This window comes from Tympanuchus pallidicinctus, unplaced genomic scaffold (genome assembly GCF_026119805.1).
Source record: "Tympanuchus pallidicinctus isolate F22 unplaced genomic scaffold, pur_lepc_1.0 scaffold3, whole genome shotgun sequence".
Lineage (NCBI taxonomy): Eukaryota > Metazoa > Chordata > Aves > Galliformes > Phasianidae > Tympanuchus > Tympanuchus pallidicinctus.
In genome coordinates, this window is record NW_026294747.1 from 11,559,389 (window position 1) to 11,582,110 (window position 22,722).

Consider the following 22,722-nt stretch of genomic DNA (forward strand, 5'->3'; position numbering starts at 1 on the left):
CTATGGAGAACCACCCCCTCTCCCCAGAAGATCAACAAAGCGCTGTCATTTCTCAGATAATTTGTGCATTTCTCTCCTGTGCTCAGTAAGGACCCAGATTTGGCTGTCTGTAGTCTTCGTCTCATAGCAATCCCTTACTCCAGGAATGTCCCCGTTTCCTTCAGGCTGAGCACAAGGCACTACCCAGCACGGGTAAAGGTGAAAGGGCCAGGTCCTAATTGATTTTTATTTCCTTCAGATATGAATTATAAGATATAATGGGGGCTCTAATAAATCATGCTATAAAAATGAAGAATAAATCTCAGTCCGAGGCTTTTTACAGCGATTGCTTATGATGTAAGACCCTTTAATGACAGTAAGTTAAAATTGCACTGTAATGGCTCTTTGTAAATGCAATAAATCTCTGCTTTCAGTGCGCTGCGGACAGCCAGCAATGTGTGTGCTGCACATGATCCACCAGCACAGGCACCGGCTGCTGGCATGCACTTATGTAATTATGTTGATACTTCAGAAGCAGCTGCAAACCTCAGCACTGCTAGATTTACATTGAGGAAATGCTCAGTCGAGACCATCGTGGTGTCTTGACAATGCGAAACAGTTTAAAATATCCAACTGCATTCTTATTTGAAAACCTGGGAAAGAATGCCCCTTTTAAAAAGAAGGGAGATGGATTGCTTGCTTTTAAATAACAAAAGGCAAAGCCTAGTCCTGCTGAGTTTTAGGATTTCCCAGAGACAAATATGAGCTACGTAAGGCATTTTGGTCTGCACAACCAAACTGAATACATCTTCTTTACTCAGTTTCCTGTATCATCTACTCAGCATTCACACACACAGGCACGCACACACCAAAACGTGCACAGAAATACACCAACAGAATAACAGCTCGTACTACTGCAGCAGAATCCCTAATCCTGTCCATCTTTGCCCTCTGAAGCATTACCTTTGTTACCCCAGTTAAATACAGAAAGATCTAGTCAGATCAGGTTGCTTATTATTTCACATGCATCAGAAATTCAGCTGCAGATTTCACTTTGAAAAACTCATTCCATTAACCCTATTCTGTTTTTCACCTTGGATTCTTGCACTGTCTTCATTATGCTAGAGCAATTGACAGGTATGAATGGTGGAGGCCACTGTTGTGATTTGTCTGGTCACAAATTAAATGAAAAACTTCAGTCTGAACGTTCTGAATTTATAACAGACTTCAGGAAAATGTATAAGGAGAAATCTCTAAAAATGCTGAGCACCTACAACCTCCAGTGGATTGGAGGTCATGTCTACAGCAGAGAAGGACACAAATGAGGAGCTAAGAGACCTTCAGCCAAATCCAACCCCAATGTGTGGGGACATGAACACAGCTACCACTGATGTTAATGGGATCCAGCCAGAGACCCTTGTCTCTGCCGAAACTTTTCAGGACAAGGACAGTTGTGAAATTGCCTCAACACTAAAGGCAAAAGGACTCACAGCAGGCTTTGATCTCTACTCCAAAAACAAAACAACATATCGGCCACATTGTGCTGTTCCGCTTTCTTTTCTTAGCACGGATCTCCCCGTTGCTTGTAGTGTGGAGTTTTGCAAGAAACCTAGTGACAATACATCTTAGCACTTCTTGGCAATGTGTCCTGCATACTGCAGAACTATTTTAACTCAAGTTCTTTCGGTAGAGCACTTGTCAGGACAAACCTAACAACCTAACTATACTACAACTCAACCATTACCAGATTGAGTCAATTGCTCTTGTTTTTGTTGTTGTTGTCTGAGAGGAAAGGGAGGTAGCAGCTAACTTTTATTCAAAAGTTGCTTAAGCAATGCTGAAATCATGCGTTCAGCTGATAAGAGTTCAGTGTTCATCCTGCCAAGGAGTCCCAAAGGTGCTAGTGATTTTATTAAAAGACCTAAGGTAAATTTTAATCATGTATAGATCTCCTGAAATGTTAGTTATGTCTATGCAGCAGGAAATCAATACTGCAAAAGTGCACTTGCTGTTGCAAAGAAGAAAAAAAAAATCTTTTGGAGAACCTGCTTCACTAAGAAAAGCCCATTTTACTTTGTGTCAGTGTGACACAGACTGAAAGCAAATGTTTGCATTTCGGGAGCATTTCTATGATGCCTTCAACTCCAAAGCACATATTTACCTTCACACATATATAATCATCAGCTATCATAACTCCTAACCAGCACACTGTCTTCAAAAGATATCTGGGATAGGACAACAGGGTAAACCTTTGTTCTGATAGGGCATCTTTGGTGCTCATGCAGACCTGCCCACACACTGCACTTTCAAGATCTCATTTAAACAGAAATATACACAGAGCTACATGGTGTGAGTTTATTATAAAGCAAATTAAAAAAAAAAAACAAAAACAGAGATTTGGACAGATGATTGAGATGATTGCAAGCAATTGAATTAATGCAGATTATCAAGAGAGCATTTGTTAGCAGTTCTAACTAAAGTCATTATGTATGTGCCCTGTATGACTGTGCCTGTTAGTTCTGAAGAAACCACTCTGGGGTTTTGGTTAGCATTTACAGCACACCGGCTGTACGAGGGAAGGCCTCACTCATGTAGCTCAGTGGAGGAACATTTGCAGTGAGGCACAAACACACAAACAGCACTTGGTATTAGCTCATTAATCCACATCATTTGGTTATGTCTCAGCCCACCTCACCTTCTATGAACTTTACTTCACAAGACATTGAGTCTTAGTACGTCATTTTTAAAACAGGAGAACTTTTCCTGGGTTACTTGCATTCTTTGGCTTCCCCTTACAATGCATGCGTTGCAGTAACTAGCACAATAGGCTTCAAATTTCCACTGAGACCTCGAGATGCTATTGCCATAAAAACACCAAGTCATCAATAACCATATGTGGAAGGATTTTGTACTATGCTTAGATAGTTTCCCAAACGAACCTGGACTAGTGGGGGAGAACACCTAAAGCTAGGATCCTTCTCAGGGTACAATGTGCATATGAGATGTACCAACCAGTGCAAGGACAGCAGGGGGTGGCACCCTCATCCCTCCTGCATCATGGGGACTTAGCACTTAGTTCCTGCATCCTTGCTTCCAAAGCCATACTTGTGAAAGGATGTAGCCATCTGAGTACTAATTTACAATTCTCCAAGCACAAGCCCTGCAGACTTAATTTTTTCAGATGCACATTAAAACTTACCAGTTGCCTACAGTACTGCTTCTGCATGTGCCCAAAATTACCTTAGTACTGCTAATAGCTACCTTTTATCCCAGTCTCATTAATGCTGACAACTTTTTGTCACTAACAGGCACAGTCCTTTAAATGTACTTGAGCACACCAACTACAGACAGAATATAAGCTGCTTTCAGAAATGTGCTGAAAACACTAGGATCCTAGTCTGTGTGCAAGTTTCCCTTACAGAGTAATCCAGAGGCTATGGAGGGTTTGGTGTCTTTTATTTCTTTTTTTTTGCTTGGAATATGAAATTTGAAGTTCAGTAAATTTCTATAATTGCGGGGTTTCGTATTTTCATCTGTCTCTGCTCAAGAGACTTCCTGACTTAGAAAACTGCATCATCCAGACAGTGAAATTGGTAGCTTGTACAGCTTGAGGAATTCACAAAATAATACGGTGGGTACGTGACAGAGCAGCATTTCCCAGAAAGATGGAACTAAGAAACTGTCTCATGTGATAATTCTATGCTGACTTCAGCAAGGTTAACAGTTAGCAGATAATAGATACAGGTAGTAACGTTGCTAGAGACCGCTCAGCTTAAGTTTTGTAGTTCTTTATGTTCAATTTCTCACTAGTTCAGAGTTAGTTCCTGTTACGAAGTGACCAAATGTCATCAGGTGGCTCCACAGTGAGCTTTAGGGGTCTCTGCACAGTCTCTATGGAGAAGGAAGGTACAAAATATACAAAAAAGTATCATCTCAATGGACATAGAGAGGATTCTTGTTATCCCAGAGCCAAGGCAGTTCTGCCACGCTGGAATGCGAGCTCCCAAGTGAGCGTAAGGACACATTGCATGATTTGTTCTGAACAGACCTGTATTTCCCAAGGCTATCAGTCACCTTATAGTCATGCCATGTAAATACAAGTATTCTCAAAATCTCTGAAGGCTGCGTTTTCATCAATATTTTAACATAAACATTCTTTTCATTTAAACTGATATTGATCTTTTGCATTTTATTACTTTTGAATGTTTCAAAGTGCATTGAAGAAAAGCAATCTCAATTAAACTACTGCCAGGATAAGCTTAACTTGGAAAAGCACTGGAACCAGTCTTTGCAAGGTTAGTGCCTTTTACAGCACATACACCTTAGCTCTGGAATAAACAAATAACATAGAAATAAGTGATCAATAAGCATTCCTGCTATTACATTCACTGCCTTCAAGATACACACAAAACCAGTCCAAAATCTTAGTGGAAACTATGAAAGGTAGATTGTTAAGTCTCTTCCTACTGTAACTTACCTTGTATAGGAGTCTTGGAAAGTTCTCCCATGAAGCAGAGGCAGTTCTTCAGTTTTGCAACACTTCATCAAATCTTCTCCTGCTATAATAGAAACAATTGGGATAGAATTCAAAAGTGACAAATATCGGAAAAACAAATCGGTGCTTCAGTAGCTTTGTTGTGCAGTCAAAAGAGCAAAACATTGGCACAATAAAACATCTTTAAAAATGATTTAATTAAAACAAGATACAGCAAAAGAATAAATGCAATCGTAAGAATTGTTGTACGTAACCACGGCACCAAAAAGAGGAATAAATAAGAAATGATGTTTTAATCCACAGCGTTTGGATTTAGGATTTAATTCAGTGTAACACCTTATTTTTATACCCCGATGAAGAAAAACAAAATAAGAAGAAAAGATTTTGAAATGTGAACATCGTTGAACACTTTAAAACCACCACGTTTACCCCATTTAATGTATGGCCATAAAGCCACATTGCAAAGTATTCTCTAAAGGAATCTGCCTGTCCCATTTCCCAGACCTAAGGAAAGACCTGCAGGGTAAAACTCCAAAGAACATTACAGTTTAGCTTCACTTATGTGCAATGGACTAAAAATGAATACTTAATATTTATATGAATCATTGTCAGTGTCAAGTAAGATGAAGTTTTTAAAAATAGAACCAAATCAGGGAAAGAGATTTAAGACTCAGTGGGTAAATGCCACTTTATGTACGGTATTATTTATAGGCGTTTTTCTAATCTGTTCTGTCATCTTGTCTCTTAGATTATTAGAAAGGGAGAAACTGGGAACTACGGCTAATGCAGATGCAAAAGAACCTTGCTGAGAACAGTGGCACAAATATGAGCAAAAGCTGGAAAATGTGGAGCTGTGCTTGTTGATCTTTTATTGTCTGTGTGTACTACAAGAAAACCATTTCAGCCTATTTTGTATATATAATCATCTGCATGAAGTAGCCTTCTGCACTTCCTTCATTCAAGTAGTATTTCTCAGTAGCTGTATGGTGGGAGCAGCATACACAGTTGTTCTTTGATTTTATGGCATTCCTTGCAAACATAAAGTTAACTAGCTCTTGACTTCAGTGGCAAGGTCCAGTTCAAGCCATCAAGGATTTTAATCTTCTCTCTTTTTGGCAAGACAGTCCTAAATTTATTTTAGCAGGAAGATGTATGTGTTTACAGGTGTGAGAACTGTGGTCAATGTAAGCAGAGATCCTAGACATGAGCGTGAGGAACAGCAGCTCTTTTTTTAGCCACCATGATATCCTGTTTGTGTTCTTCATCCCAGGAGCCCAGGAGGTTTCTGCCAGCCTAGCAGGCGATTTCCACTTGCAGTGGCTGTGGGCATGTCACCAGTTCTCATAGCTGCAAAACTTCTAGTAGAAATCCCTTTTTCTGTGGCATCCCCAGCTGTCCATTTTGACAACTTGAGCAAAAGAAAAAAACCAAGATTTCTGCTTTGTGGCTGTGCACAACTTTGTCCAGATACAGCAGAAGTTTGGTGTAAAGATTTCTCTAAAAGAGCTGCAATGTACACAGATGGCACAAGGCTGAGAAAGATCTTCAGGAAAAACTCAGTAGATGATTTATAAGCAGAAAATACCTTCCCAAGCCCTGTACCAAGTTTAGTGGAGACCAAAAGCTGTAAAAGCAATAAGATTTGGATACGGATGGAAAATGAATCTTCTCATTCATTACCTGTGCTGCTTGTGATGCGAGCTGTAATCAAGAACAAATTCCAGATGACACAAAGCCATCAAGCTGCAAAATCCCTGTTAGTGCTCACTGCAAGTCCTCGTCACAGGCCTGCTATTAAAATGCCCACAGGCCACAGAAACACTCCCAAGCCAAGCCATTAGCTCCAATGACAAACTCTACTAGTTAAAAGTAGTCAGCACTGACTTGTAGCTTAGAGTATAATCCTCTTTTTAATAACTAACAAACTAAGAAAAAAGGATCTCTCTTTCTAATATCCTGTGTGTTGTTATTTCTAAATTTCATCCCATGTGTTTTGCTTGCAGTCCTTTAGCCTGTTTGAGGTGTGCTTTTCTTATTTGTTTGTAAATCAGTTGAGAAAAAAACAGGCTTCTATGTAGATCAGGAAGATAAGTGCTTGCTTGTGAACTTTCATCACACGATTCTCCACCTGGCTTTGCATTTCTGTAGCTCTTTCTGGATACGGAATTGCTCTCCCTTTAGAGAGATCAACATCTTGTCCTTCTGGCTGTGCCCCTTTCACCCGGAGTCTGCGGCACCAATTATGTTTTTAGGCAATGTTTGTCACTGGATAACTGACCAGCAGCACAGAGAGCACAGGCTTATGCAGGAGGAACAGCACTCATCAGCAGACATTCAAAAGACATTGTGTTGAAGCAGAAGTACAGAAAATTGCAGGTCCAGTGTAAGCAATAAGGAGGAAAATGGAGGAAACGGGACAAAGCAACATGAAGACAGGCTTTAGAATTAGAAGAACAGATGACTGTGAGAATGGGGAAGTCCTGCTCTTCAATGTTCTCTGCCAAAGAACAGTGCTGGGACACTGGAAGGGGAAAGCAGGATGACAGATCACCTGCCTAGTGGCAGAGGAACGAGACAGTCAAGAGCATGAAATCTCAAACTGTGTTAACTAACAACAAATCCCCCCTTCTTTTTCAGCAAGGTGAGAATGACCTAATCAGAGTAGTTCTAATGACAGCAATATGCCATTACATTCTGCATGTGCCACAAGCAAGAAAGCAACCCTCTCAAGAGGCCAGGAAGAAGGGAATTTGCAGTAATAGATTTTGTGGTCAAAAGAGCACATTTTGCTGTTGCAAACTTGCCAATGAATAAAAAAAGGGTTAGGCTCCACAGAGAAAAACCTAGTGTATTATTACCAGTGCTTGCACGGGAGAAGTCTTTGCTGTAAGGACATTTGAGGATTTTGGACAGTGTGTTCTTATACACTCATTTTTTACTGTGGCATGTGAAGGTCAAACATGTTGATAGCTGGCACAAGAGCTTGGCAGAAAGAAATGAAAAAAAGAAAGTCAATTTCATCTCTTTAAGAGCTTTACCAGCAGAGGCGTCACCTTTCCAACCTGGCCAGAACAGCTTTTCCTCTTAGGAGTCCTGCACAAGCATTATGGCCACCACCACGCACACATGCACACACACTCACTCCTTTTCAGCTGTGATCCAACACCAAATGGGATTATGAGATTTCAATAGGAAAACAAAACAAAAGAAAGCAAAAAACCTGGCATAATAACTATATAGGGTACTCATGGACATGAGAAGGAGCCATAATCTCTTGCTCTGTCAGACCAAAGGAGGCAAATGTCAGTGTCTAACCCCATAAGTATTATTCCAGGGATGATTCTCATGGCACATTAAATCTAGGGACAGTTAGCAGTCCTCGGCCCTTAACACACATTACTCAAGAAGAAGGCATGGAATAAACAGGCAGTCTTTAACTGAGGATATATGCTGTCTAATGAAAAAATGTGGCTTCTTATAAGTCTGTTCACTGAGGACTCCAATATGAAATGCCTAGGGTTCAGTGACAGGTACAGCAATGGAAACAATAGGGAAGAGGCATGGTAGCATAGAGAAGCAGTACCATCTCACATAGGAGACATAGGAATGCCCCAAGTCTTGATCTGACTTCAGAAGTGACCTCTGACTACTCCCAGCTTCCTGACAGTGATTTTTCAGCTATAATCAAGATAATAGAACATTATTTATCTAACTTTTCTGAGTATCCTGATGTATGCACTGTAAATTGGAGATAAAGTTTTATGAATTTTCAGATCGTGTTTGCTTTAAGCAGGTGATGCAAGGACATCATTTTGACAGCAGAAAGATTTTCTCAAAATAAAGTTCTTATCAAAATAAATCAGGCGGACCGGAAGGTAATCTTATCTTTGCTCTGTTCTGATTATTCAGCATTCCTCAATAAGATTGATGAAAAATGAGAAAGAAAAGCTTTAATGATTCAAGAAAGTAGAATTTAGGACAATTTAAGGCCATATCTACAAAACTTATGCCAACAGTTAAAAATTCAGAAGATTCTTTTTGCTCTGTCAGATGAAAAATTAATGCAGGATGCTCTTAGCAGATTACTGACACTGTTGACTACTAAATAATATTTAGGTAACGATAGATTTCAAAAATAGAATACATACACCCCCAAGTTAATATTCCAAAACAAAGCATACAGAATTCAAGCTCTTGGTGAGCTTGAATTCAAGCTCACACCCCACATTTTAACTGGCCCCAGTTTGTAGGAACCTCATAACGCCAGAAAACAATCAAAGTGAATTAACCTCTTACTTTCATAACCTTTGCAATCTGAGCAGAGATCTCAAACTGAAGGAGGAAGTGGCAATGGGATGAGCCCTTGACTTTCATCTTGCCCACTGCTGGAAAACACACATCCTTCTCAGAACAGGCAAACTTAGTAAGAGCTGAGGGCAGCATCTAAGCAGAGTGGGTCTCTTCCAAGAAGCCCAACACCCTACAGAATGAGATGTCAGAGCAGATGATGTGCACACTGAAGGCTGACATACACTGATACTCCCTGAGCAATTGCAAGAAGGCAGAAAGCACAGTGGGATCAGATACATTTTTCTCAGCTGGGGCGGTCTTATCTCTGGGAAAATCTTCAGTATTATGTGCCCTCTGACACGAAGGCAGCAGACAGATACTGAGGATAAACTAATAGCTTCCTGAGGAAACATTCAGCTGGAGGTGGTGGAGGTACTGCTACAGATCAAGATGAGAGGCAAGGCAGTCAAGAGGGACACAGAGGAATGACACGTGGACCTTTTCTGTCACTTGCAGCGTGCTGGAACAAGCAGCAATGTAGTAGCTATTCCCCAGAAGACTCAGGGAGTGAAGCAGACAACACAAGAGTTGCACATCTCCTTTGGAGATACGCAGACTACAGAGTGTTAGAGGTTGTGCAGGACCTCCTCCCAGTGATAGCCCAGTAAGTCTTGTAGGCAAGCAGCAAATGCCTAGGGGTCTGGTACTGCTCAGGGAACATTGTGTTCTTCAAAAGAACTGCACTGATTTAAAAGAGTTCATTCTAACTCACTGTTTGATTTTTCAGTATGAGATACAATGATGGACTGTAGTTGCCTTTATCCTGGTTGTCTTATTCAAGGGATCAAAACTGGCAAATCTGACCTCCCTGTTTGTTTTCTAGATCTGTCTCTGAAGGTGTCGGAAAATAACTCATTTTCTATATGGAAAAATGAGGGAAAGCTGCTGGAAGTTTAACAAAATAATAAACTTTCTTCTCCAGTGTTCACTGATTAAAATTAATGTGAAGTTAATCAAAACTCAGAGTGAAACAAAAACAAAAAAAAAAAAAACAAAAAGGTCAGAAAGAAATTATATTAGAAATATGTTCCCCAGTCAATTGCTTGCTTTTCAGGCTTCAGCAATGCTGTAATTTCAATACTTATGCAACCACCACAGAATTTTCTAGCTCTGAATTTTACTTTGAAGGCACCCATGAGCAGAAACTTCTCAACAAGCAGTTCCTTCATGTCTAAGCCTAAAAACATTATTTTTCCTAAGAAAAAATTTAAAGGAATAAAATTCCTTTCAAGTCTCCTTCATATTTTCAGCCTCCTCAGATGCCACTGCTGCATCAGAGAAAAAAAAATACCAGGCACCTTCCTTCCTGCTTACTGCAGATCAAGTCAAGGGCACTTTGATTCACACAGGAGACACTGCCTCACAGCACGCAGCTCTTGCAGAAGGAAATCCACTGGGTGAATCAGTTTGTAGCAGACTTTGTGTTGTGCCAGGTTAACAACATATGCATCCCTGTCCTTGTAGCACAGACTGGAAAAAAATGCTATTTGCTAAAGCGACGTAGCCACAAACATTTTAAACATATACACAAATGTCTGTGTGTAACATTTATGATTCCGCAAATTAACTTGCGCCTCAGGCACACATTTTGATGGTTAATTTTGAGCCCTAATGCAGCAGAGCAGTCTTCTATCTGGCTGGTGTCTATCCTTTTCAAAAGGCAAAGGAGTGCATAAATTATGTTTTAAAAGAGGTAGGCATTTTCTGCCCACGGTGTAGAGTCACCGTAGGTGGATTATTACCCAGGAATACCAATGAGGTAGGAAGTCTGTGATTTAACCCATTCTTTGTACTGTCTCTTTGCCTGTTTTGTTTTTTTCTTTTCTGCTGATAGCCTGAAATTATCCATATGACAAGATTTTTCAGGTAGTACAGCAGCACCATAGCTACATTTCAGAGAGTCAGCAGGAGTTAAAGCCCTAAAGCAAAGATTTTGTTCTGAAATAATACCAGGTAAGCCCTGCAGGAGCATCCAGTTGCCTCTGCTGATGTTGGCACTGAAATTACTATTTATTAGCAGGACAAGATGGACTCTGAACCATCCTGCAGATAACCAGCAAGATTTTGAAGACTATTTCTTCAGCAGGTCAAAAGCAAGAATACTAAATTCATGAGAATCTCTCGTGCTTAGTTTGAAAGAGCACTGCTCTAAAATCTAGTGATTCTTCTCACTGAGATTGTCAGACAAGACCGAGTATCTTCCAGGCAACCTGGCATCTTCCATGCTACCTTGGGGCTTACCTGAATACTCTTTTTATCTCTAGAAAATAAACAAGCATCTTATTAGATTCAGCTAGTGCCACAAAGGTAAAGGTTGGGACATAGGCCTGCCCAGTCCCCTCCCATCACAGCGAGGATGCAGAGAGCTGCTGGGCAGCTTGATCTCCATGAGAAAGACCAAGGCAGACTCACCTTATGAAAGGAGAGAGGAAAGGTATTTTTCTCTTGCAATGAAAGTAATAGCTACAACCATGTTAGTTCACACATCTAGTCATGCTTGAGGACACCACTGGGGGAGAACCACCCTCCCCCGAGGGGAGCACAGGAACATTTCACCCCTGGGTGGCAGCAGCACAGCAGCTGCCCTTGCCACCTTTCTTGCCCTCTTTGGTTTTAAGCTGTCACCAACAGGCTGAAATTCTCATTTTTCACTCTGATCCTCAGGGGACACTTGGCAGAGTTTCAATCACAGTCAGAGATTTCCTACTTAATCAAAATGGATGCTAAATAGCACCAGACCACCTTTCCTTCCTTCAGCAGCCTGCACACGGGATTGCTTAAGGGACCCGTTTTAAATCCCCTGTGAAATTTTTTCTTCGTATCCCAGTTTCTGCTTGCAGTGTTTATAGAACACAGTTATTTTAATTAGCCAGCTGAAATCAGCCATCACATATGGAACATTAGAGTCAGGCTCCTTGCTAAACTGAAATTTGGGCAATGGCTTTCTGACCACAGTAAGCTCTTCAGCTCACCTCTTCTCCTGAAGTTGTATTTTGTTCAGTAATTGACCCTATCACCCTGTATGTGCTCGTATAGCTGAGCTCAAATTCTCACCTGTCATCTCGTCAGGGCTGAAATTTCTACTTTGCAACTATTTCCACTCAGGGCAGAGGGAACACATACCTCAGCTTTTATCACTTTATTGCTCTGAATGTTATTTCATATTTGTTTACTGAAACAGCCAAAGGTGCTGATAAAGAACAAGGTCAAGCTGTGCTTGCTCACTGAACTGAGAAGACTAAGATTTTTTTCAATGGTAATTAATATAAGCAAAAGAACCTTAATTTACGTTCATCTGTATACCTGTATATAGATGTGTGTGTGTGTGTATTTAAACTGAGAAACACTTTTTTTTAAACCTACAAATATGGCATTGTTCTGCACTAACAACGCATTGATGGAGACTAGAAAAGATGTACTTCTATAGAAAATAGATCCTTTAGAATTAACCTCTTGGAGCTTAAGCCACTCCATGTTTTAATTTAGGAAAATTATTGGGAATTTTACAGAATTCTCATACTCCTCTTACTGCCAGAAAAGATGAACTGATAACAGCCAAGTTTTTTTCTAAAAAGGTATGACTAGTTGATTATTAACTGATCCTCACACGTTTCTCTAGCATTCATAAAGTAGTTGTGTAATACAGACCCATGTGAGGTAAAACTATTGACTTCCTGTATCAGAGTCCTCTAATTATTCTAGATTTCTTTTTGTTTGTTCCTAAGTTTGTGCCCATCTGCATGCATAGGATAACACCAATGGAAATAGGCGTTTCAATGCCACTGCTCATTCATGACCTGAAGCTGTTTTTTTATTGCCTATATTCTGTACCCTTTTCTCAGCAGAACAGTTTCCCATCATAATAAGACAAAAATGTAAGACAAGACATTAGTACCTGTGTATCCAATTTTAAATCCCATACTACAGCCTATCAAAACCAGCTTCCCTGGGTGCTGGACGTTTTCCTCAAAGACGGCGACCATCTTACGCTTCATCAGAATTCTGCTTTCAGCTTTCTTAGTCAAGCAGTTATTACTAGGTTATTAGCAGTTATTAGGTACTTTAATTATTATTTTTAAAGTCATCTTTTAGCAAAGACCATCCTAAAAGGAAAACACATTCAGAAGCTTCTGGTTAGAGAAACTGAACACAGAGAGGCTCAGAGCACAGCTGAATGCTTGTAAGGCATCTGATGAAGTCAAGCACTAAAGTGCTTCTGTATTATCTTCAAAGCATTAGATACCATATTGCTTATATACTATATGCAATTGTAGCTTTCTCAGGAGGTTGGTTTTACACACCTTCAGCGTGCACTCACTTTTTAAGAGACCAAATGCAGAAGCAAAGCTGTAGGTTTTATCCAACTGAAGCAGGATGCGTTAGCAGCCACAATAATGAGAGCTCATGGATCCAGTGCAGCAGCCTGGATGTTATCCGTCTCATTTCAGTATCTAATCTCTCTAGACACTTATAATATGCCACTCACTGGTGTGCTCCATCTTAGCTGATAGTGAAATCATTTAATAGAAGTGGGTAGTGAGGTAGGTGACAGGCTGATTGATGGCAGCGTCTTCATTTAAAGCTATACAACAATGCCAGACAGAGGTCTAGAGCAGCTCAGGATTACAGCTCTGCCTAAAGTTGTCGGTATCCATGCAAGTTTATCGTGCTGAGTGTGGCCTATACAGTCTAGCAAAGTATTTTCCTAAAAAACAAGTTGAGATACTTCATTTCTCAAAACAAAAAGCATCAGCATTTCACAGGATAGCAAACGGTGAGACGATGGTGAGAACAGTCATTTCTCCCTCCTGACAGCGAGAATCTGCTTTTCTGCTTCCTTAGAGAAACAAGAAAAAGTACCAGGCTCTTGAAGCTACTTCTGACTTCACTGATCCCTAATATCTCACTGGCAAAACCAAATACATACACACCTCGCGACTACTCACCCTCAGTAGCACAACTCCGTCCCACATAGCAGGCACATTGGTATCTCACAGATCCTTCAGGACAAATTTTATTTCCTACAGATAGATAAGGGATGCCAGCAAGCATCAGAAATACAAATGCTAATACAGTCTAATCCTGTAGACAGCCATTCCTGCACAACAATAATTATTATCACAGCTCTGGAAAGCCTTTGCCTCTCTGTCTCTTCATGGTGCTCCTGCTTAGAGATCCTGTGAGGATGGCAGAGCCCACAGGGATTGCCATAGAAAGTCCATTCTTGATATGGCTCCAGCCAAAGCCTAAAGACAGGTTCTCACATCAAGGAAAAGAGTATTTGAGTTAGGGAGCAGGAAAGTTTGTTCTTTTCTTTTCTTAAGAGTCTTGAGTACATTAGGTTAATCATTCATGGTCACCTCTTCCCTGTTCCTTAAAGCCAGCTGGTTCTAGGGAAAGTAAAGGCAGGGGAGTCCCTGCCCACCCTTGTACTTTAATGGAGATATAGCCTGACTTCAGCTTCTGCTGCAGCAAATTCCCTTGAATCCAATGGCTTTTCAATCCATAACCAACCTCTTGTTCTGCCTTAAGGAAACAGGTAAAGATGAATCTGGTCCTTTCCACCTCCATCAGTGCTCTCACAGAAACTTTGAGCTCAGATCATTCAGTAGTGACCAGCTCAAGAGTGTTTGAATGCATATTTATTTAGTCCCTCTGGAAAAAAAAAAAAAAAATCAAAGCATATTTCACTTAATTTATAAAAGAATATCTGGAGGTGGTGGCTAATTCAGTCCCGATTATTCCATGCTCCATTCAAGCTCGACCTTGTGGAGCTCTTTCCAATCCAACAGCAGCACAAAGACAAGATTTCTGTAAAACTAGTATTGTCCAAGGTGTTCAAATGGGCATAACTGAAAATATTTCCTCACCAGAGGCTCATCTGCAATGAGACTGTGACATACCAGGTGTTTTACCTCCTTTAAATGGCAGCAATAAGATGGAGAGAATTTGTTTGCCTATGATTGACTTTCTTAATGAAGGAGCTTTATCTCGCCCAGTGCCATGTGTTGTTGCAGTTTCTGTGGTAACGACTGACTGCAGAGAGCAAGAAGTGGTGGCACAGAAATCACTGTGAACTGCTAGCATGTAAGCAAAGGCTACCTTTGGGCATGTCTTACATACATACATTTTTTATTCACTTAATGTTCATTTTCTGGAATGCAATTGTTAATGTCTATGATATTTATTACTTGTATTTTGGAAGTCACTGACTAAATGTCCTATATGACGTATTTTATGTGCCATCCTTTGCCAGTACGTAAATGCAGCTTCTAATTTAGGATAAAACCCATTTGATTTTTGTCCATATAGTCAAAATTCAATCTTTAATCCAGCCTAGAAAATCAGAGGAAAATCTCTCAATGAAAATCAGAAGCTACTAAATATAAAAACATAAAGTATAAAAATATATACATGTATTAACATATATGAGCTAACCAAAACAAATAGAAGCTGACATGAAATGGAAATTAGAGCAGGTAAAGCTTTTTTTTATTCTGTTTGCTTGGAAGATATTGATAAACATTAATCTCAGGAGCGAGCTCAGGTCAGAGCACCAGAACTGTGTAAGCACTTTAAGTGACTGAAATGAAGTGCTGAGGAAGACTAGGCTGAATATCTTTCATTTAAAAAGACAATTCATATTCTGAGTTAAGATTCCAGCAGCCATACGCAAGACCTTTAAAATAACTCAGGAAATGCCTTCAGAAATCAAGACTGCAATGGTTGGTGCCATTTCTTTCACTACCCACATTTACTCACACCCTACTTCTCTAGAAACACATTCTCAAAATGGAAGCAAATTCTCAAGCACCAAGTCGAGATTCCAGTTTACTAAATTCTTGCAGAGTACTGAAGTTTCATTGAATAGAAACTAAGGCATCTAGAGCAGTTTGTTTAGTCATGAAAATACCAGAAGAATGGAAGACAAACAAGTTGCAGGAATGGAAACTCCTGAACTAGTTTCCTACCAGCTTCTCACAGTCCACATATGCTTTATGAAATGTGTTTGTGTTGGCTAGGAGACAGCTGCTTAAAAATGGGGCAGCTATTCCGTTCTTACAGTCCAGATCTCAAGAGGGCTCTTCCACAGAGATTTCAGGCTGCCATAACCACAGTATTAACTAAATTATTTTCTTACCTAACGGGTAATAGCAATATTAAACATCCCATAAAAATATTCTGACATACACTAACTGCTTGGAAGCCCAAATCCTTTGTAGTCAATGGCTGATTGATGCTCGCAGAAGCAAGACCGAGCTATTTATGGACATCACTGTGTGTAAGAGTTACATGGCCAGAATCAAACGGTGTTAGCACAAGATAGTGTGCTTGAAGCATCCAGTTGTTCTGCTGTGAGATCATACCAAAGTAAAGTCAACTTCACACAACTGCCAGCTGCAGTCCCTGTAAGCCGGGGTGCCATAACGGAGGTTTCCAGTTCGTTCTGCAACACTCAGCTTGAACAGTGCTACAGCTGCATTTCCAGCTGGTACAGCACGTTCTTTAATATTATATTACCTCAGTTTCTGAGCAGAGGTGGACCTTGTGTTGCTTTTCACAAGGGAGTCCTCCTAGGCAGTGTTGCTCTTTGGCTTTTAGCATTTCCTTTCACAATGGGCATGAGCTATTCCTGTCACCTCTTGCCTGTTTTGTCACCATGATGTCCTATCAGCAGCAGGACTGCTACTGAGCTGCTAGCATACTGTAGTCCGTGCAGCTTTGCATCAAGAGAGGTGGCCACAACAACCCTCCTTATCCAGCTCAACAGCTGCTCCACTGGGAACAGCCTCAAGTCACCCAGAGCCATTCTCATACCACCTGAGCAGTGCAAACGAGAGGAAAAAAGCAAAGTCCTAAAGGCCAAGCTAACGGAGCCCCCATGGATTAACTTTGTTTCAACCAATTGAAATTACACAGCTGCCACGTGTCTGCGTAGCCTTCACTCCTCACCGTTCCTTCTCCTTGGTCTCACAGCACTATTGTGCAATCTCCCTCATTTGGCTCAGAACACCAAACGTGGGCCAAACCCAGCTTTCTGTTTAGGCCTCTTCCTCCTCATCATTTTTAGAAAAAAAAACCTGCATTTGAAGGCAACTGGAGGCCTGATTCGGAACAAAGAGGTTACTGCCTAGTTCAGGCTGTGATTTTGAGGACATATTTTACATGTTGGATGCTCTAAGGCAATGCTTAAGGCACCTGATGGATACTGAATGAGGGCTTTAAAGCATTCTAAAAGTACAGGATAACCCAAGTTTCCCAAATTTAAATAATAAAGAATGATTTCAAGAGGGGCAGGTATCTAAGCTAATAACAAATCCCATTATGGATTTCTGCGTTTGAAGAATGATCCTCTGATTAAGTTTTTTAATTGTAGAACAACTTCAACAGTTGACATTTTCTAAACAAAGAAGACAAAAGATGAATAACCATTCTTGTACAAATTGCTAACTCTCATTTTACTGTAGGTAATGCAGTTTTTTTTTTTTTTTTGAATGAAAATGAATGTAATTTGCAAGCTAACTGCAGGTTTGCTATTTATTCGGCCATCATTTCATCGTATCTAGAGAAACATCATTCCCAGCTTTTATCCAGGATAAATACATCTCATTGCTTCAGTACATAAACCATCACCTACCCTTTGGCTTATGAGATAACAGCCTTTAAATTATGATCAGCTAATATTTACTCTAGAATTAAAACAATGATAACATCTATGCCATTCCTTGGACCTAACAAATCGGACTATTATCCCCCTGCAAGCAGAAAGAAGATGCAAGTTATGTGCAAAATGATCAAGCATTTCAAGTTACTAGTGACTATTTCAATATGTCATGGGTTGACATGGTTTGAAACCCATGACATCCTCAGATATTAATTACAGTGACCTTGTAGATCTGTAAACATTTCATTATCTACTGCAACAGGAACAGCAGCTCACCTGTATTCTGCTCTCCATACTCAACCAAACAATTCATTTGGTATTGACAGATGTCTAGGACAGCAAGACTTTTATGTTGCACTGATACTAAATACAGCAGTTGGCAGTGATCTCTGGCCAAGTGAATTTGGGCCATCAGATATAGCTCCTAAACTGAATGACAAGTTGGTGCCAATATCTTTTATGGTTTTGTTCAGAATCACTTAGCAGCCTACTTTTTAAGGAAAAGGCAGATGATCTTCATGATCTCCTGTGATTTATGAAGAAGACTATATATCATCAGCCTAAAATTCTCCAAGTCTTTCAAGTATCATCGGAACGCTATAAGAAGAAAGGTCCTCAGACCAGTGCCAGCCAGGCGCAGGCTGCTGCCACCACTATCACAGTCCATTTCTCATGTGCTTGGAAGTCACCATGAAAAAACATGAGACTGCTTCAGGCTTCTGCTCATCCAGATCTGCTGAGGAGGATGCTAGGGCACGTGGGGGTACCCCATGCTTATTTAGGCAGAACAGTAAGGTCAATAATAAACGAGCACCTCAGGTGTTCTAAATGCATGCAGTCCATCTTTTCTGCACATATGGAAGGGCACTGGTCGGAGTGCAGCCTTATCTTCTGCTTCTGGCTTAGGCAACACTTTTTGGGAAACAAAGATGATCAGAAGAACAATATGTTAATGATCAAGGTTTCACGTTTCTTTCAGCTGGTGGGGTTATGGCTAGAAGCAAGCCTTGGATGCCAAGAGATCTATATAAAGAGCATAGCCTTAGTGATTAAGTCCTAAGACGTGGGATGCAAAACAAAAACAAACAAGAGAAGAGAAAAAGATCTAGATTTACGACCCAAACCAGGAAGCAAGAGCACCTGGGGAGATTTCCACAGCAAGGAAGAGCAATGAGTGAGAACACGAAGTACTACAGAATTGTCAGTTATTTAAGGCTGAACTGGTAAAAATGAATTGGAATGTTTCCAGAGGATGCCTTTTTTTCTCTATTATTTATAATGGCAACTGCTTTGTATAAACTACCTTACACGATTGTTTTTGCCTTCACCCTGATTTATCTTGCTTTCCTTGACAGATTCTGCCAGAATTGTTTAAATAATAATTTGATGTGCTGCATGCAGATTTCCCCTCGTCTGCTCTCTGCCCAAACGTGCACTCAACCCAGTAGTCTTACTGCACGTTGCACAGGGATCAGCCATACAGTTTCTCTAACGTGAAAGAGGCCACTGATTTCAGGCAGAAGCGGCTTGACTTTCTCCTAAAACATCCAGAGATCCTGGAAATTAGAGGAGGGGGGAAGATGTTACTACTGTGACACTTAAAGAGATTTGTCTCATTAGAGATACATCATGCTCCCCATTCACACACTCCCCTTCATCTGCATGCAGAGCTTTCAGCAACACTAGAGAAAGAGTCAGAGAGTGAAACACAACTGAGACACAAAACTGGATGGTTAACAAAATAGATTTTCGCCTTCTGAATACTTTGCCCTATTTAAAAAAAAAAAAAAACTCGGTCAATTTATTTGGTATGGACTCTTCAACTAGTGTTTTCTAAATTGCTTTGCAGAATTTGAAAAAGAATATTAAAAAAAAAAAAAAACAAGGAGATTGAGAAGGAGTACAAAGAATAGAAACTCAACAAAACAATTGGTTTAATTTCTAAAAAGTAAATACACAGAAGAGGATTAAAGTGGCAGGAGCTGCAGGAACTAATAGCAGTGGGTGATGTAGAGCTACAAAGACTTTAGACCGCTTTAGGACAACCAGAAAATGTGCAGGCAGACAGAATTTGCTGTATGGGTTGAAGTAAGCCATGAGACAACAAACAACAGGCCAGATGTTTAAAAAAAAATGACAACTGAATTTGTTTGTCAAAGTAATTTTCTTACAGTTGACAGTAGTAAGAAATCACAACCGTGTTCTTTTGAGCAGGGTGAGCACAAAAGGACACGTTCAAACATTAGGTGCAGTTTTTTTCATTTGTGTTCAAGTCAAATGCGAGCTCCCTCAGTTAACTAAACATAATGGCAGCGTTCCAGACCATGTATCTGATTTTGCGTGGATTTTACATGCTGAGTTCAGATTTTCTAGGATGAAAGGAAATAAAACAGTCACCAGATCTTGATGAGGTGCTAACTAGAGTAGGAGAAAAGTGATGCTTTTATATACACAGCCTGTTAGCTAACGTCACTTAAACTTACGGTTAAGAGTTACCAGCCAGGCTGTTCACTTCTAGTGGTGCTTTACAACAGAAATCTTACTTCCCTGTGTCACCTCTGTGAAGCAATGACTTGCAGATATCCATCAAGCTTTTCCAAACAAAAGCTAAGAGCTTTAAGTATACTTGAGACCATGGCACACTTCAAAGGTCATAATTTATCACCATTCATCAAACAGGAAGCAATTAATTTTAATGGAAAATCAAGTCAATACATCATGGTGATGGTGATGGTGGTTGTTTTTCAGCTTTATGAACTGCTGGAAGAAAATGAAGTAGCCCATAGGACAGCAGGAAACATTTTATTTACTTGCCAGGAGAATCCCTCGAGGTGGGGATCAGGGAAGCAAAATCCCTTCCACTCTAAGAGACAGAACAAGTCCAAGACCACCTCACAAGACTGAACATGTGCAAGGTCTATAGGGCATGATGATATGAACCCCAGGGTACTGAAGGAACAGCCTAATGTGGTTGCCAAGACTCTCCATTATATTTGAAAAGTCGTGGCTGTCAGAAGCAGTCCCCAAGGACTGTAAAGAGGGAAATATCATTCCCATTTTTAACAACGAGAGAAAGGAAGTCCTGGGGAACTATAGGCCAGTGAGCCAGTTGTCCAGCTGCAGAACAAACAACAGATAATGCCCAACACTGGGGGAGCACCTAGATGAACAGGAGTGAGACTTGCTTGCGATGGCTGTCATACTCTCATGGATGGGACTTGCTCACTCAACAGCTCCAGGCTGGTGCCTACTGAAAACTTCATTTAAAAAAAAAAAAAACAACAACAAACAAAAAAACCATCATGAACTCTGAGATAGTTAGAAAAAAAATATTTAACTGTACATGAAGAGGAACAAAATAATTATTTTTCCACTTCAATCCAATTTCCCACAAACAATTAATATTGTTGGGGCAAGATAGGAAAACATGATGCAGTGTTGTACAGCAACAAGGATAAACAGGATGCTGAACTCAAATTAACTCTCAGAAGGATCATCTAACAAAAACACAACAGAAATGAAACGTTTCTTAGACCTTTTGTGTATGTTATTGCTCCAAAACTGCAGAGCATCTAAATGAGGCTGTGACATTAAGCTCAGTGTTAACCATTTTGCCATGGAGATCACGGAGCAAATTTCAGACCTTACTTTGTGAAGGAGTGAAATCTTTATGTCAGTAATGATTTTTTGATACCAATGGGAAAGAAATTGGAGGAAGACTTTCCTTAATTTGAGTCTAACAGGTGGCAATGTTTTGGGAAAAAGAAAGCGGAAAGCAAATTCACTGCCACCAGGACATCATTGTTATTTTACAGTTGCCACTCTGCAATACTGCACAAATGCTCTGAATATTTAAGGCAGTTGGAAAGCCAAACAGGGAGACAAGTATGGAGGAATGAGTAGTGATGTGTCAGCTGGACCAGCTGGGTATGAACCAAAACTGAGAAAGCAACAATGCATTTCACAGTGATTTGAGAAAATACTACAGTCTCAGCCCTTCCATACTGACTGGAATTAGGAGATAATGGATCTGAGTACATTCTCACATTGCTATTACCACTGCTACTATGTTAATTTTAGATTGGCTTACTGATTTATGGAAGTCCCAAGAGATCAAAACCAAACCACTAATCTCCCCACTCCTTCCCTTCTTTTATCTTACTGCCAGAGAATCCATAACAGAGCTGCTCAGACTTAGCCTGAGCATAATTCTAACTTCAATCCAAAAGCTCTACTGTAATGTGAAATTTGCTCTTATTTACTGTACTTACAGTTTTAAAGAGATTATGCTAAGCTTAGTATAAATCACTATGGAAGAAAGTCTGCATGCAAGAGTGGGGATTTACAGGCTACTTAATGACTTATCTCAACTCTCTATTTCATTTTAATGAAATAACTAGAGTTCTCTGACCCTGTGAAATATCTCCAGTACCAAAGAATCTTTATTAAAGATACATAACTGTGATGCTAGAAAAAAAAAAAGAAATAAAAATCCCACAACCTTGTATCCCTTGTTCTGTAGTTCTAAAACTAACATAACTTCAATGTAGTCCATAAGCAAGACAAAATATTGAAAGTCTGACAGTGTCCACAGGAAGATTAGTGCTAATTGGTAATGATCTTTGAAAATAAATCAGTTTGGGAATGTTAAAAGGGAAATATAAAGAGGCGACTTACCACTAAGTCATGGGAAATATCTTTGCTAAGCAGTTGCGCTAATTAGTGGATAGGGGCTGGGAAATGACCCCAATCAAGCAGAGAACTCAAATAACTTGAAGCCATGTGAACCGGACATCAAAGTTTCTTGCTCTTAAGAATTAATTCATGGTTTTTATTTGCCTAGCTGGACAAGGGCCCAGAAATAGGAAACATAATGTAATTGAAGCTGTTTTCAGAATGAAAAGGAGAATTATGTGCTGGTGATCTAAGTAAGAATTGACCCCCAGCTCTTTAGGAGCAGCCTTCAAGTTCTGCAGTTCTCAGCCTGCCCAGCTTTTGGTTCACAGGAAAAAGCATTATGCTGGGTACTTGCAAAAGGCCCAGGTGCCACCTTCCCCGGATCCAAGTGCCTCCAGCCATCAGCCTGTCCCTCACCAACAGCCACACAAAGCCGACATCCCATGGCCCAAGTTCTGCTCCATCTCTCCTTGTGTCTCACAGTAACCCACCCCATTTCCTGCAACTGCTCCTTATTGCAAATAATTCTTTAAATTCTGAAAGATGTGTCTGTTCT

General features: G+C 40.2%; 1 protein-coding gene and 1 long non-coding RNA gene across 6 annotated transcripts in view; one reads left to right on the plus strand and one right to left on the minus strand.

The window, feature by feature from the left end:
• Positions 1 to 22,722, minus strand: part of LOC128087411 (uncharacterized) — a 91,755-nt gene that overhangs the window by 26,202 nt on the left and 42,831 nt on the right. Inside the window, exon 4 of the long non-coding RNA XR_008209839.1 lies at positions 4,457 to 4,538. This is a non-coding gene — a long non-coding RNA (uncharacterized LOC128087411). The remainder of the gene's footprint in view (positions 1 to 4,456; positions 4,539 to 22,722) is intronic.
• KCNC1 (potassium voltage-gated channel subfamily C member 1) overlaps positions 1 to 22,722 on the plus strand; it is a 115,687-nt gene that overhangs the window by 7,533 nt on the left and 85,432 nt on the right. The gene's annotated exons all lie outside the window — the stretch shown is intronic.